Source organism: Triticum aestivum, chromosome 2B (genome assembly GCF_018294505.1).
Source record: "Triticum aestivum cultivar Chinese Spring chromosome 2B, IWGSC CS RefSeq v2.1, whole genome shotgun sequence".
Lineage (NCBI taxonomy): Eukaryota > Viridiplantae > Streptophyta > Magnoliopsida > Poales > Poaceae > Triticum > Triticum aestivum.
Genome location: NC_057798.1, coordinates 62,623,285 through 62,638,290, shown reverse-complemented (window position 1 = coordinate 62,638,290; position 15,006 = coordinate 62,623,285).

Below are 15,006 nucleotides of genomic sequence, written 5' to 3'. Positions count from 1 at the left end.
TCCAGGAACTTGGAACCGGAACAAGACTTGTGAGAGGGAGCATGCATGATGGATTGTATTATTTGGACAATCATACATCACCTATTGTAGCTGCTGCTCTATCTTCTTCACCAGTCGAAGAATTTCTACTACAACATCAAAGACTTGGGCATGTATCTTTTCCTATTTTGGGCCAGCTTTATCCTAAACTCTTTACTAAAGTTAGAAAGCAGGACCTGGTATGTGATGCTTGCCAATATGGAAGGAAAACTCGAAGCACTTATATTCTATCTAATCATAGAAGTGATGTGACACTTCAGACAGTTCACTCTGATGTATGGGGTCCTAGTGGAGTAGTGTCTATTAATGGATATCACTGTTTTGTTACCTTTATTAACTGTTGTACTAGGACCACTTGGGTCTATGTGTTGAGGAACAAGAATGGTGTATTTGAATGCTTTAGAGATTTCCATAATATGATCATGACCCAGCATAATGCATGTGTTAAGGTACTTCGGACCGATAATGGTACAGAGTATGTAAATAAGGAGTTTGATGGTTATTTGTCAAGTTTTGGGATAATGCACCAGACTACCTGTCCAGGTACCTCTGATAAGAATGGCTTAGCTGAGAGAAAGAATAGAAATTTGTTAGAAGTCACTCGCTCTATGATGATGGCTATGAATGTTCCTAAGTTCTTGTGGAGTGAGGCATTGATGACAACAGCCTACTTGATAAATAGAATGCCATCCAGAGTGCTTGGTTACAAGACACCAATATAATGTTTAACTGGCAAGACTACTTATGTTGTCCCCCCAAAGGTGTTTGGGTGTGTGTGTTTTGTGAAAGATTACCGGTCATCGGTTGGGAAGTTAGATCCAAGGGCTTTGAAGTGTGTGTTTATGGGGTATTCTGGGAAGTAGAAAGGTTACAAGTGTTGGTGCCCATCGGAAAAACGAATGTTTGTGAGCATGGATGTAATCTTTAGGGAACAAGTTCCATTTTATGGAGAACCCGAAGATTTAACTGATGTCTTTCCTGATCTATTTCCTAGTGATGTTTCAGATCTGGACATCGAGACAGGGGGAGGAAAAGAACAAGAAAGCAACTCTACACCATCAGAGAAAATCATGGTTGGGGTAATACCATAGGAAGACAAGATTGATGATAGCGATGTGGATCTTATAAGAGAACCAGGGAAGATGCAAGGGGAGCAACATGATACATCAACTATGGATATACGGTGGTCAAGACCGAATGAAGAACAAAATCTGCAGGTGTATACACGAAGGCATCAAACTAAAGAAGAACAGGTGCAGGGGGAGGAAATAATTTTGATGGAGGATGATTCAGAAGTTCAAGTCCAATCCGACATGCATGATTCAAGCTCACGACCATCAACTTCATCCAATACTGCATCACCAGCCTCCACAAGTGATGGTATACTTTCTCTTCATTATGATGACTTGAACGTTCCTATTGGCCATAGAAAGCAGCCTCACACTATTGCCGGAAAATTACCCTCTAAGTTATCCCCATATGATGTTTCAAATTAAGTTTCATACTCTTCTATTGGGCCTTTATATAAGTCATTTATAAGTTCCTTGCATTTGGCTGTGCCTATACCACGTGATTGGAGGGAAGCAAAGCAATATCCAGAACGGAGGCAGCATTGTTGGAGGAAATGGCACCTCTTGATAAGAACCAAACATGGATACTTACTTCTCTCCCTACAGATAAGAAAGTTGTGGGTTGTAAATGGGTATTTATAGTTAAACAAACTCCAGATGGCAAGGTGGAAAGATATAAGGCTAGGCTAGTGGCAAAAGGTTATAGTCAAACCTATGGGGTAGATTATGATGAAACGTTTGCACCGGTGGCCAAATTGAGTAATGTCAAAACTTTAATCTCGATAGTTGTAAGTCAACACTGGAAATTTTTCCAGATGGATGTTAAGAATGCTTTTCTCCATGGAGATCTGCAAGAGGAGGTTTATATGGAAATTTCTCCTGGGTTTAGCAGTCGGGAAACAACGGGTAAAGTATGTTGGTTAAGAAAGTCTCTCTATGGACTAAAACAATCACCTAGGGCTTGGTTTGGAAGGTTTCGAACGGAAATCTATTCTATGGAGTATCAACAAAGCAATGCAGATCATACCATGTTCCTTAAATGTCTGTGTGGTTAGATTACTATACTTCTTATTTATGTGGATGACATTGTGATTACATGTAACAATGAGATGGAGATATCTCACTTGAAGAAGATGTTAGCAAATTCGTTTGAAATCAAGGACATGGGATATCTCCACTACTTCTTGGGAATTGAAGTTGCATATGGCCCAAAAGGTATTTACCTCTCATAAAGAAAATATGTGCTTGATTTACTTGAGGCGACAGGGATGTTAGGATGTAAACCCGCAACCACTCCAATAGAACAAAATCATCGGATCTTGGCAGATAGTGGTGATCCTGTTGATAGGCATCAATATCAAAGGCTAGTTGGGCGATTAATCTATCTGTCTCATACAAGACCTGATATTGCATATGTTGTTAGTATTGTAAGCACATACATGCATGATCCTAGAACTAGCCACTTAGATGCCGTGAACAGAATTCTAAGATACTTGAAGAGTTGTCCTGGGAAAGGAATCTTGTTGTATAATCATGGGCATCTGAGAATAGAGGGGTACACCGATGCAGATTGGGCTGGATGCTTAGATGATAGACGTTTAACCTCCGGCTATTGCATGTTTGTAGTTGGAAATCTGGTTAGTTGGAGAAGTAAGAAGCAGAGTGTGGTGGCTCGCTCCACAGCAGAAGCGGGGTTTAGATCAATGGCTTCAGGGTTGTGTGAACTGATGTGGCTGAAAACCTTGCTAACTAAGTTGCAGTTGTGTGCTGGTGCACCTAATCAAGTCTATTCTGATAATCAGACCACAATTAACATAATGAATAACCCAATTTATCATGATAGAACTAAACATATAGAGATCAATAGGCACTTCATTCGAGAGAAATTAGACGAAGGGTTATTCCAAATTAGTTATGTTAAGTCTGTAGATCAGCTGGCAGATGTATTGACAAAAGGAATATGAGTCGTATCATTTATGAGGATTGGTAACAAGATGGGGCTTATTGACATCTTCGCCCCATCTTGAGGGGGAGTGTTGGTGGTCCTTGTGTTGTATAATAGGATAGCTAGAGGTCTTATGTGTAAAAAAGGCAACCCTGTAAATACTCTGTACTGAGGAATGGATGAGCAGTTTTCTCTCCCCGAGCAGAACTTCCAGATTTTCCCCCTTTTCTCTCCAACCCCCCACATCTAAACCCTAGCTCTGTAGGAGATCCTGATTGTGTTATTCAAGAACCCTAAAGGTTCCACACCCAACATGCTGATCTTCTTTAGCCAATCTTTTCTCCTCCTCTCCCCGAGGACATACCTCAAGCCATCTCGATGTTACTTTATTATTCTTGAGATCAACTTTCTTTATGATGGCATAATAATTGGGGAAGTAATATATATCACCCATAGAGAGCCCAGATCTGCCCAGGTTTGAACTTGCAAAGCAATCTTATTTCTGTAAAGTCATAGAATTCTGAGTCAGGACATTCAAATTCTGCATGGATAATCTCAACAGATTCCTCATCAACATCAGTACCCACTACAACAGATCGAGTGTATATGTTGCCGAACCTCTGACGTTTCACTGAACTGCTTTCAGGAACAACAAAAGCAAAAGCATCTTCCAAGTTAAGGGGAAGCGCATATGGACAAAGTTCAATAGCTCCTTCTGGAATGCTTTGTCTTTCAAATCCTGCGTGGACAATATCATCAGATTCTTCATCAACATCCGTACCTTCTACAATAGATGGAGTGATATGGTCTCTTTTCTCAACCACTGATATGTCTACAAAGATTGGTATGTTCATGCATGTAGCATGCTGCCTCACCCCAACCCCTTTGGATTCATTGTGAGATTTATTTTCTCTGGAAGAACCAGCATATTTGGCATCAAACTTCTGACATTTCACTGAACTGCTATCTGGAACAACACATGAAAAAGCATCTTCCAGGTTAAGGGGAAGCGCTGCAGGATCAAGTTCAAGAGCTCCTTCTGGAATGCCTTCGCTTTCAATTGCACCCATCAAATGGTACGGGATACAATGCGAGAACCATATTGTGTCATCCTGAGGTATCAGGTATGGAGTAGCCTCTTGAGACTGCATAAACAAGCTAACAAAGATTTTTTTATCTTGCTAGGCTGAGATGGGAGCGATGTCGTTGCCTAGTTGGGCCAACGCCTAAACATTTATTTTATATTTTCGGTTTATCTTTTTTTGTTAATTCATTTTTCTACTTTTGAACTTTATTATTATTCTTAAAACATGTTCAAAAATATTTAAAATTGCGTGGAATACAAAAAAATGTTCTTATTTCCAAATATTGTTTATAATTTCAAAAAAAAATTTGGGATTCCATAAAATGTTCCTGTTTGTGCAACTTTTGTTCACAAATTTAGAGAATGTTTGTGTTTCAACAAAATAGATAAGTTTTAAAAAGTACATTGCTTGCAATTTTCTAAAAAAAATCATCTACTGTTGGGGTTTGTTAACAATTTTGTAAAAAGAGTTCAAGTTTGTAAAATTTTCACACACAATTTGAAATTTTGTAATTGTTGACAAATTTCAAGAAATGGCCAGGAAAAAGAAAATGTTCGTGTTGATTCATAATGATAGAAATTACAAATAATAGAAGTATTCAAATTAAGAAAAACTACATGCTCACAGATGCACTCGGTCGACATAGGCTGGCATTCTCCTCTCAACTGGTGTTTTTTCAATATGGATAAATGAACCCAACTTCTTGCAGCAGCCAAACACAGACATATGAGGCATCCATGGAAGGTTTGAACGACTTCCGACACCATTTACAAGTTGTGACACATTCGGCCATTTATCGACCCTTTTTCACCAAGAAAACTCTAGAAAATGCAAAACTTGTAAAAAATCCATACAACTTGGCTTGATGCCTCGAATTGGTCACATAAGCTAGTGGAAAAAATTGGGTTTATTTGACGTGTGTCGAAAAACAGCAAGCTTTCAAACGGACCTTCTGGCCTTACCCGAAGAAGCTCCATTGAACATGGTCTATTTTTGGACATCCTTGAAATAACGTCAACTTTTGCAAGTAGGTGGACATGCCCATGGTAGAAATCCATGTCTCGTTTTATGACTTTCGACACCGTATGCAAGTTGTGACACGTCCGACACGGAGCCTTCTAGCCTACCTAGACACCCTTCGTTGAACATGACCTATTTTTGGACATTCTTGAAATGAACCCAGCTTTTGCAAGAAGGTGGGCATGCCTATGGTAGGCATCCATGTCAGATTTGAACAAACTCTAACATCGTTTGCATGATGCAACACGTCCGACCAGTTTTTGGCCTTTTTTCCAAAATTTTGTTCCTTTTTATGATACTCTTTCTTGGAAATCCGAATTTGTTAGAGTTCAAAATTTTAAAATGTTCATTTTTTTAAAGTTCATGTTAAAAACTTGTACGCTCTTTTTAAAAATGTTTGATTTTGACATTCCAAGTAATTTTGAAAGACATGAACCTTTTTTTGAAATTCCTGTACAATTTCTTAAAACAGAAATATTTGTATTTACTAAAAAAACATTTTTAAAAAATTAACCAAATGTTTAAGAGTGCAAATTGGTTTGGGGATCTTCTAGAAGGTTCATGAATATATTTTTGTTTCTTTTTCCCTTTCTTTTCTGTTACTTTTTTATTCTTGTTTTCAAAAAAATATCAAAGTTCAAAAAAATGTTCAACATAATTAAAAAAATGTTCATTTTTAATGTATAAATAGTAGCACTAAGAATGTAAGCATGCCTATGTGTATATTATGTGAAAAAGTATTTCTAATATTTATAACTACAAACACATTTCTAGTGCTAAAGGGAATCACATTCTCTTTCACAAAACTTGTTATTTTACTTAGTTTGGGTTGTTTACCAATATAATTATTTTACTCAAGAAACCGAGTTTACATCACTAGTAGAAAAAGGGTCTAATGTGCAGCTCATCAGTCCCGGTTTGTATTTGAGCTGGCACTAATGTGACCATTAGTGCCGGTTCCAACGGCTAGGCGGGCCGCTCTTAGTAGTACCGGTTCGTGGCGAACCTTTAGCACAGTTTCGTGCCACGAACCGGTAGTAAAGAGCATGGTGGCAGGATGTTGTCAGACTGGGGCCCCTCCAGCACCTTTAGTACCGGTTTGTGCCATGAACCGGTAGTAAAGGTCATCATATATATAAACCCTTCATCCACCCGCGATCGAGCTCGCTCTGTTCTTACCCCTTTCCCCTCTCCTGTCTGTTCTTCCCCTCTTACCTCGAGCTCATCACACATTTTGCCCAAATTTTGTCAAGATTTGAAGGCCCCATCCATTCAAGTGATCACAAAGGTTAGCAACTTTGTCCTTTCATCTCTCATTGCTAGATTAGCTCTTGCAATGCTTTATATAGTGATTAATTTGTGGGTTTTAGTAATTTGGGAGGAATTATATGTGGTAGTTTATTTGATTTATATGCAATTTGAGCTTAAAATAACTCTTAGTTTGCATATGTAGGTGTGGTTTACTTAGTGCCTTCCAGTCTCCATCATAACCACCGTCGGTCGTCCGCACCGACCCGTCGCCGGCGTCACCTTGTGGTGAGCCTCTTGTTCTTATCTTTTTTATATAAAAAAATCATGTTTTGTGGCACCCCGGCTCAGAGAAACCGGAACGCCCCATATTCCAGCCCAGAGATCAAGGAGAAGTCTTCTGAAATACGACACCGCTTAGCATAGAACAAACCAGCTCTTTATTACAATCTAGTTGGGTACAAGGGATTACATCGGCACAATGACACTACGCCTGCCATTATTGCTCTATGCAAGCAGCAGAACAACACGAAGCAGCGGAATAACTTCTAGCAGCGGAACAACGGCGACGATGGTGAACTCCACTCCGCAGGGACTCTGACTGGAACGCTTATCCTAGCTCGCAAACAAGGAATCCACGGCAAACAAGCAATCAAATCCGGCATGACCTGCAAACTGGCATAACACGCCAGGTCAGTACATTGAATGTACTTGCAAGCTCACAATAACCAGAAGCATTCAAGGCAAACAACAACATGGCAATTACAGGTTAAGCAGGAATTAACATGATATCATCATAGCAACATGGCATGAATAACATGAATGTGATACAACTAGCATAATATGAGCGTGGCAAGAACATATGAATCTGACGATACTAGCATGCAACATGATGACACTATCATGCACCACTTATTCTGCTCGGGTTACATCGTAAACATCACATGCATCACTTACCAACCTCGGACATCACACAATCATCTCAGGATCAAATCAAGCTTGGTATAAACAATACCGTAGTAATCATTACATGACCACAAGGAGCTTTATCGTTACCCACGATTCTCGCACAACATCACGAATATCGAACAACTCGGTATCCTCGATACCACGGTGATCAATCATGGATCACAAATGGAACCACACTTGGTTCAACGGGTTACCTCATAACCAAACGGTGATCATTCACGAATCACATAACCAACTTATCTCATCATCGAACCAGGGTTGTTATTAAGAACATCATTATTATTATTACTGTTGACCCATGGTGTGACCGACACGAACTGAGCCCTTATCCGCGGGCATGGCTATTGATAGATTTAGTATACACTCTACTGAGGTAGCGCACTGTACCCACACCACGGAAGCCATGTCCTCGCGCTCCCATTCGGGTGGACCAACGGCGTTCCGACAAAACCATCCTACTGCCAGGACACTCTCCCGGCCACTCTGACTCACTCCCCACTGGTCTAAGTCCTGGGTAGCCCCGTGCCTACCAAAGGCACCAGCGACCATCGTCGTGGCAAAACAAAACAGTCCCAAACGGGGACAATCCGGATATAACAACAACGGACACACAAGGCTTATGTCCGCCTACCTTATCAGGGTAGCGCGCGCCCATAACCTTCCCTCGTGCGAGGCACCAGCGAGAGGCACGACAATAGACCCAGTTAGGACCCTCCAATAAAGGCAAGTGTGGTTGCACTGGTCAGCTCGATATGGTGGCACCATGACTCAGCCAACAGTTGTTCAAGTTCAATTTAATCCGGTTAAACTTGAATGCAAATATGCTGAGCCATGATAAAATAACATAATGCAATTACAATGCATGAGCATGATATCAACATAAGCATGGGGGTGCAACATAACTATCAACCATATCAACAATGAATCATATCCAACTGAGCATGACATAATGACGAGTATGAATATTATAAGTACAACACTACTCATAGCATAACATGACCATTAGCATCAACAATAAATATCATGCAAGAACACATCAACAATGCTACCATGTAAGCATTTAACCAACCGGATGCAATGGAACATGCATAACGACGACACTCGGAACAGACGATAGTCATGCACCGAAGGCCATCACCAACATCAACATGTACTACTAGTAAGCATAAGCATATGAAAGGAATACTAACTGGTAGAACATGATAACAGAGTGTAAGACAACATAGCATGAAAGTGAACATGAAACTCTAAACCTCACCGGAACAACGATAACCATATTTTAAGCAGACAAACATTTATTAAATATTCAAGTTTAAAACCATGGCTACTGCATGACTATCATGCAAGTGGCTACTATGGCTTGCCTGCGGATGAAGAATACTGATACGTCTCCAACGTATCTATAATTTATGAAGCATTCAAGCTATTTTATTATCTGTTTTGAATGATTATGGGCTTTATTATACACTTTTATATTATTTTTGGGACTAACCTACTAACCGGAGGCCCAGCCCATATTGCTGTTTTATTGTCTGTTTCAATATTTCGAAGAAAAGGAATATCAAACGGAGTCCAAACGGAATGAAACCTTTGGAAAAGTTATTTTTGGAACAGAACCAATGCCAGGAACTTGGAGTGCAAGCCAGGGGATCATCAAGTAGGCCACGAGACAGGGGTGCGCGCCCACCCCCCTAGGCACGCCCTACCCTCTCGTGGGCCCCCGAGGCTCCCCCGACCGACTTCTTTTGCCTATATAAGCCTACGTACCCTAAAACATCGGATATCAAGATAGACCGGGAGTTCCGCTGTCGCAAGCCTCTGTAGCTACCAGAAATCTCTCGGACCCCTTCCCGACACCCTGCCGGAGGGGGGGATCCTTCACCGGAGGGGGGGGGGAGTAGTTCACCCTCGAGGCTGAGGGTATGTACCAGTAGCTATGTGTTTGATCTCTCTCTCTCGTGTTCTCTCTCGTGTTCCCTCTATGGCATGATCTTGATGTATCCCGAGCTTTGCTATTGTAGTTAGATCTTATGATGTTTCTCCCCCTCTACTCTCTTGTGATGAATTGAGTTTTCCCTTTGAAGTTATCTTGTCGGATTGAGTCTTTTATGAGAACACTTGATGTATGTCTTGCCGTGCTTATCTGTGGTGACAATGGGATATCATGTGCCACTTGATGTATGTTTTGGTGACCAACTTGCGGGTTCCGCCCATGAACCTATGCATAGGGGTTGGCACACGTTCTTGACTCTACGGTAGAAACTTTGGGACACTCTTTGAAGTACTTTGTGTTGGTTGAATAGATGAATCTGAGATTATGTGATGCATATCGTATAATCATGCCCACGGATACTTGAGGTGACAATGGAGTATCTAGGTGACATTAGGGTTTTGGTTGATTTGTGTCTTAAGGTGTTATTTTAGTATGAACGCTATGATAGATTGAGCGGAAAGAATAGCTTCATGTTATTTTACTACGAACTCTTGAATAGATAGAACAGAAAGGATAACTTTGAGGTGGTTTCGTACCCTACCATAATCTCTTCGTTTGTTCTCTGCTATTAGTGTCTTTGGAGTGACTCTTTGTTGCATGTTGAGGGATTGTTATATGATCTATCTATGTTATTATTGTTGAGAGAACTTGCACTAGTGAAACTATGAACCTTAGGCCTTGTTTCCTACCATTGCAATACCGTTTACGCTCAATTTTATCATTAGTTACCTTGCTGTTTTTATAATTTCAGAATACAAATACCTTTATCTACCATCCATATTGCACTTGTATCACCATCTCTTCGTCGAACTAGTGCACCTATACAATTTACCATTGTATTGGGTGTGTTGGGGACACAAGAGACTCTTTGCTATTTGGTTGCAGGGTTGTTTGAGAGAGACCATCTTCATCCTATGCCTCCCACGGATTGATAAACCTTAGGTCATCCACTTGAGGGAAATTTGCTACTGTCCTACAAACCTGTGCACTTGCAGGCCCAACAACGTCTACAAGAAGAAGGTTGTGTAGTTGACATCAAGCTATTTTCAGGCGCCGTTACCGGGGAGGTGAGTGCTTGAAGGTATATCTTTAGATCTTGCAATCGAGTCTTTTAGTTTCTTGTTTTATCACTAGTTTAGTCTATAAAACAAAACTACAAAAAAATGGAATTGAGTTTGTCTCATACGCTCCATCTTTTTAATATCTTTCGTGAGAATGATGGTAAGGAAAATTGTGCTCAAGTGCTAGAAGAAGAAATCTATAAAATGTTTGTCACTAAATCTTTGAATGATGAGCATGATTGCAATGTTGTTAGTACGAAATCTTTGAATACCCATGATGCTAATGATATGCAAAGCCACAAGCTTGGGGATGCTATGTTTGATGAATATGATATTTTTTGTCCCCCAAGTTTTGATATGCAAAGTTGTTATGATGATAGCATGCCTCTTTATGATGATTATATTGATGAAAGTGGGTTTGGAAGAGTGTCAACTTTAGGAATTAGTGATCCCACTATTTTGGAGGATGTCGAATCTTATTGTGATGAATATGAAAGTGGATTTGGAAGAGTGTCAACTTTATTTAGTGATTCCACTATCTTGGAAAAGGTTTCAAATGATTATGATGTGAACAAAGTTGCTACTTATGATGATTATTGTGATGAAACTTATGCTTTAAAAAGTAGTGATGATTATATTTATAAAACTTGTCATGATTATGATTACCCTTTTTCTGAACATTACTCTTTTAATGTGGAAACAATTTTTAGTGTTCAAGTCTCTTATGATACTCCCACCATTCCGAACGAGAAATTGTTTGCTTATGTGGAGAGTAATAAATTTTCTATGCTTGTAGATCATGAAAAGAATGTTTTAGGTCCGGGTTATATTGTTGAATTCATTCATGATGCTACTGAAAACTATTATGAGAGAGGAACATAATGTAACATCCCAAATTTTCAATTTGGAATGTGATACACTAGATCATCAATGCATATCATATTTTCTTTGTTTTTGGTTTGATCCTAGAAATTCTACGCAACTCAAGGACCCTTGGAGAGAATTGGGGATTTCGTTATTTTCATATTTGAGTTTTCTCGAATTTTGAAAATAGGATCATTTGATTTTATTTATTTTATCTTCAATTATTTTGATTATAAAAATAAGAGAGAGGGAATAAAATGACTTTCCCAAAATAAAGAAATATTGAAGATTTAATAAAAAAATCAAATAAGGTTTATTTTGGAGTTTTCGCTATTTTATTTGAATTTAGGAGAAATTGCACGTTTTTCAAAACTGCATATTAGGGCCAAGAAAATGTTCATCTTGTTCTACATATTTTATTCAGACAGTGAAAATTTCTTTTGGCATTTTTAGATTTTTATTTTTTTTTCTAGAAATTATTTTCTGTTCGGCGGAATTAATTTAAGAAAAAACGCGTGCGCCCGACTAGGGCCCAGCCGAGCCAGGCCGGCCCGCCTGCCGCCGCCTTCTCCCGCGCGTAGCCGCTCCGCGCCGCCGCCGACCCGGACACGGAGTCCGAGCCGGACTCCTCCCCGCCGCCGCTACCTTGCCCCTCCCCCAAGCCACCGCACCCCCCCTTTAAATACCAAGCCCGGGCCCCCTTGGAGCCCCAAGCCGCCCCCGCCGCACACCACCGCCGCCGCAGCCGCGCCCCGCCGCCTTGCGCCAACACCGTCGACACCGCCAGCCGCCGCCGCCGACGCCTTCCGCCGCTGGTCCCCGCTGCCCCGCCGACCCGCAGCCTCGCCGGACCCCGCCGGAGTCTCGCCGGAGCCCGAGCCGAGGTGGCTGCCGGCCGCCCCGGTTTTCTAATAAAATCAATTGATTTTTTTAGGAAACCTAGATTCATTTTTTTAGATCGGTTTATTTTTTAGGGTTTATTTTATTTAACAAGCATTCGCCCGTTCGTTCGTTTTAACAAACGTTTTCGCCGTTTAGTTTTAGTTAACGAACGTCCGTTCGTTAATCCGTTTGTCAGCTTTCTTTTTATCGGATTTTTCCCGCGGTTATTTCTGATCGTGATTTCTGATCCGATCTTCGTTTTAGTTTAACTTTTCGCTCATTTATCGGAATCAGGCGATTGAAGCGGCTAGAGTTTCGTCTCGAAACCCTCTTTCCGTTTAATCAACTCAAACAAGATTTTGCTTCTGTAAAATTTGACTTAGTTCCAGATTAGTAAACGAAGCTTGTTTCTTTCGCCGTTTGATTTTTTGTGCTTCGTTCGATTTGATTATTTTTGCCAACCAGAGTTCTTAAGTTGAACTTTATGGTTAGATCTCTTATTTGTGTTTTACTTGTGCATTAGATGAGTACTTGTTGTATGCTTGTTTGTTTGTTTGTTTGTGATAGAGTATCCGGATTGCGCCGCTTGCTACTTCGAATCCCTAGGTTTCTCGGATCATCAGCAAGGCAAGTAACACTTTGATCATATCTCTTTACTACCCAGTTTTATTGCATTAGATCAATCCTCAAACAATTGCATGATTATGATCTGATTAATATGTGGGTTTTGGGAAGTAGATGAGGTAGTACCTATTACCTGTTTTATTATCAAACCCTTGGGAGTTACTTCTACATTTGCTTATTGCCATGCTATGCTAGTAGAAGTGGATTGGGTGAGTGTATCATGATAGATGTGAGATTGTTAATTAATGGTTTATTTAAGGTGGCAACTTTAATACACATCTGGGGGGATCGAGGTACGTGGGTATTCCAGGATTGCCTGTTTGTTTTTGGACCACCACCCAGGCTCAAAGTGATCATAAGATTATTCATGCTAGAAACTTCCATGTGCAGCCACATGCTATTATGGGCTCTAGCATAGTTGACTAAGTCATGCGAACTCTTACGATGGTAGACTAGCAGATGTAGGGGAAAGTAGGTGTAACGATCTACCCATCATAAGGTGCTAGCGCTTCTGAAAGACTATGTCTCGGTCATCCGTTTCTCAAACACCATGTAGTGCGAGAAAACCAACGGAGGAGATCGGGTCTTGTGGGGAAAAGTGCACAAACCTCTGCAGAGTGTATAAACTAATCATGGTTAGCCGTGTCCCCGGTTATGGACGTTTTGAGTATCTAGTACCCGGATTATCATGTGAATCTCATCATGTTACTTTAATTAGTTTTGTTGGGTTTTTAATGATGATACTTAATTGGGATTGAGAATGCTGTCAACCATTCTCAATGTTTAACAACCACCATGATAGTTAAACAAAATTTATTCCTTTCCATTAGGGAAAAATTGGCTTTATGCAAAAAACTGTAACCATAGAGCTTTCCACCAGCCATATATGCATGTAGTATAGCATATTTCTTTCACTACTCTCTATGTGTTACATTGCCAGCATATTCCATGTGCTGACCCTTTTCGGGCTGCAACGTTCATGTTGTAGACTTTTTAGACGATGAGTAAGATGCCTTAGGATCGTGGTCCTATACTCAGTGATGCCTTTGGAGTTGATGGACTCACTTATCTTCCAAGCCTTCCACTGTTTTCGTTATTAGATGGCCTTAAGCCATATTTATTGTAGTGAGTTCTCTTTTGAGACATTCGATGTAATAAGTGTGTGATTGCCACTCTGTTATAAATCCTTCCAGTACTGTGCATGTCAGCATTACTGATCCAGGGATGACACTGATGCACGGAGATCAGACTGTCTGAGGTCTGGTCGCTACAAGATGGTATCAGAGCACACGCTGACTGTAGGACACGACCACTAAGCTAAAGCCCTAGATCACTACTTACTCTTCTCATTTCTGACTCCTCATCTTTTCTACTCTCTTTTAGGATGGCGGGTGCAAGGAACAAGTTCACGCAACCGGATGAAGATACACCCTTTGGACAACACCTGAAGGAAATCACTAAGTATCTGAACATCGGAGTATGAAGCTTCACCGGGACCTACAACACCACTTTACCTGAAGAGGAGCGCTGGATGATTAAAGTTCAAGTACCAGGAAGGACGTTCATGCCCGTCACTGAGCCCATAAAGTTTTCCTTTGATGCACCAACCTGGAGTCTAGGAAAGAGCATGGCAGCCCACATCACAATGGGACATATTGGAGAAGTTTACCACAAGGAGCTTAAGGATACTATCTACCAGATTTTTGGGCGCCGAGATGAGGAATGGGAGAGATCATCACCAGGAAGGAAAGATCAATTGCAGCCTTCATCCAGGAGTTAAACCAGCACATTCGACGCCAGGAGAACCAGATGTGCGCAAGCATGATAGACCTTAAGAATGCCATGACCAAGATCACGGAACTGGAGGAAGAACTCAAGTCTACACACGATGGATATGAGGAGGAAATTGCGACACTCGTGGAGAAGAGCGATGATCTGAAGAAGAAGCTAAAAGTATTCATGGGATTTCCTGCGACTGGAGGAGAAGACAAAGATTGCACCTGTCCAGAGAACTACTTCATCATCGACGACACCGACTCAGACCCAGACGATAGCGATAATGATTATGTTGATGAAGCTGGAGCAGATATCATGGAGTCTTCATCGGAGCAATTTTTCTAGTCGACCACCATAACAGTAGTAGTATACCCCATGTATCTAGTATAGTCTGAGCACTTTTTGTAACGATAGTTAGACCTTTGTATGC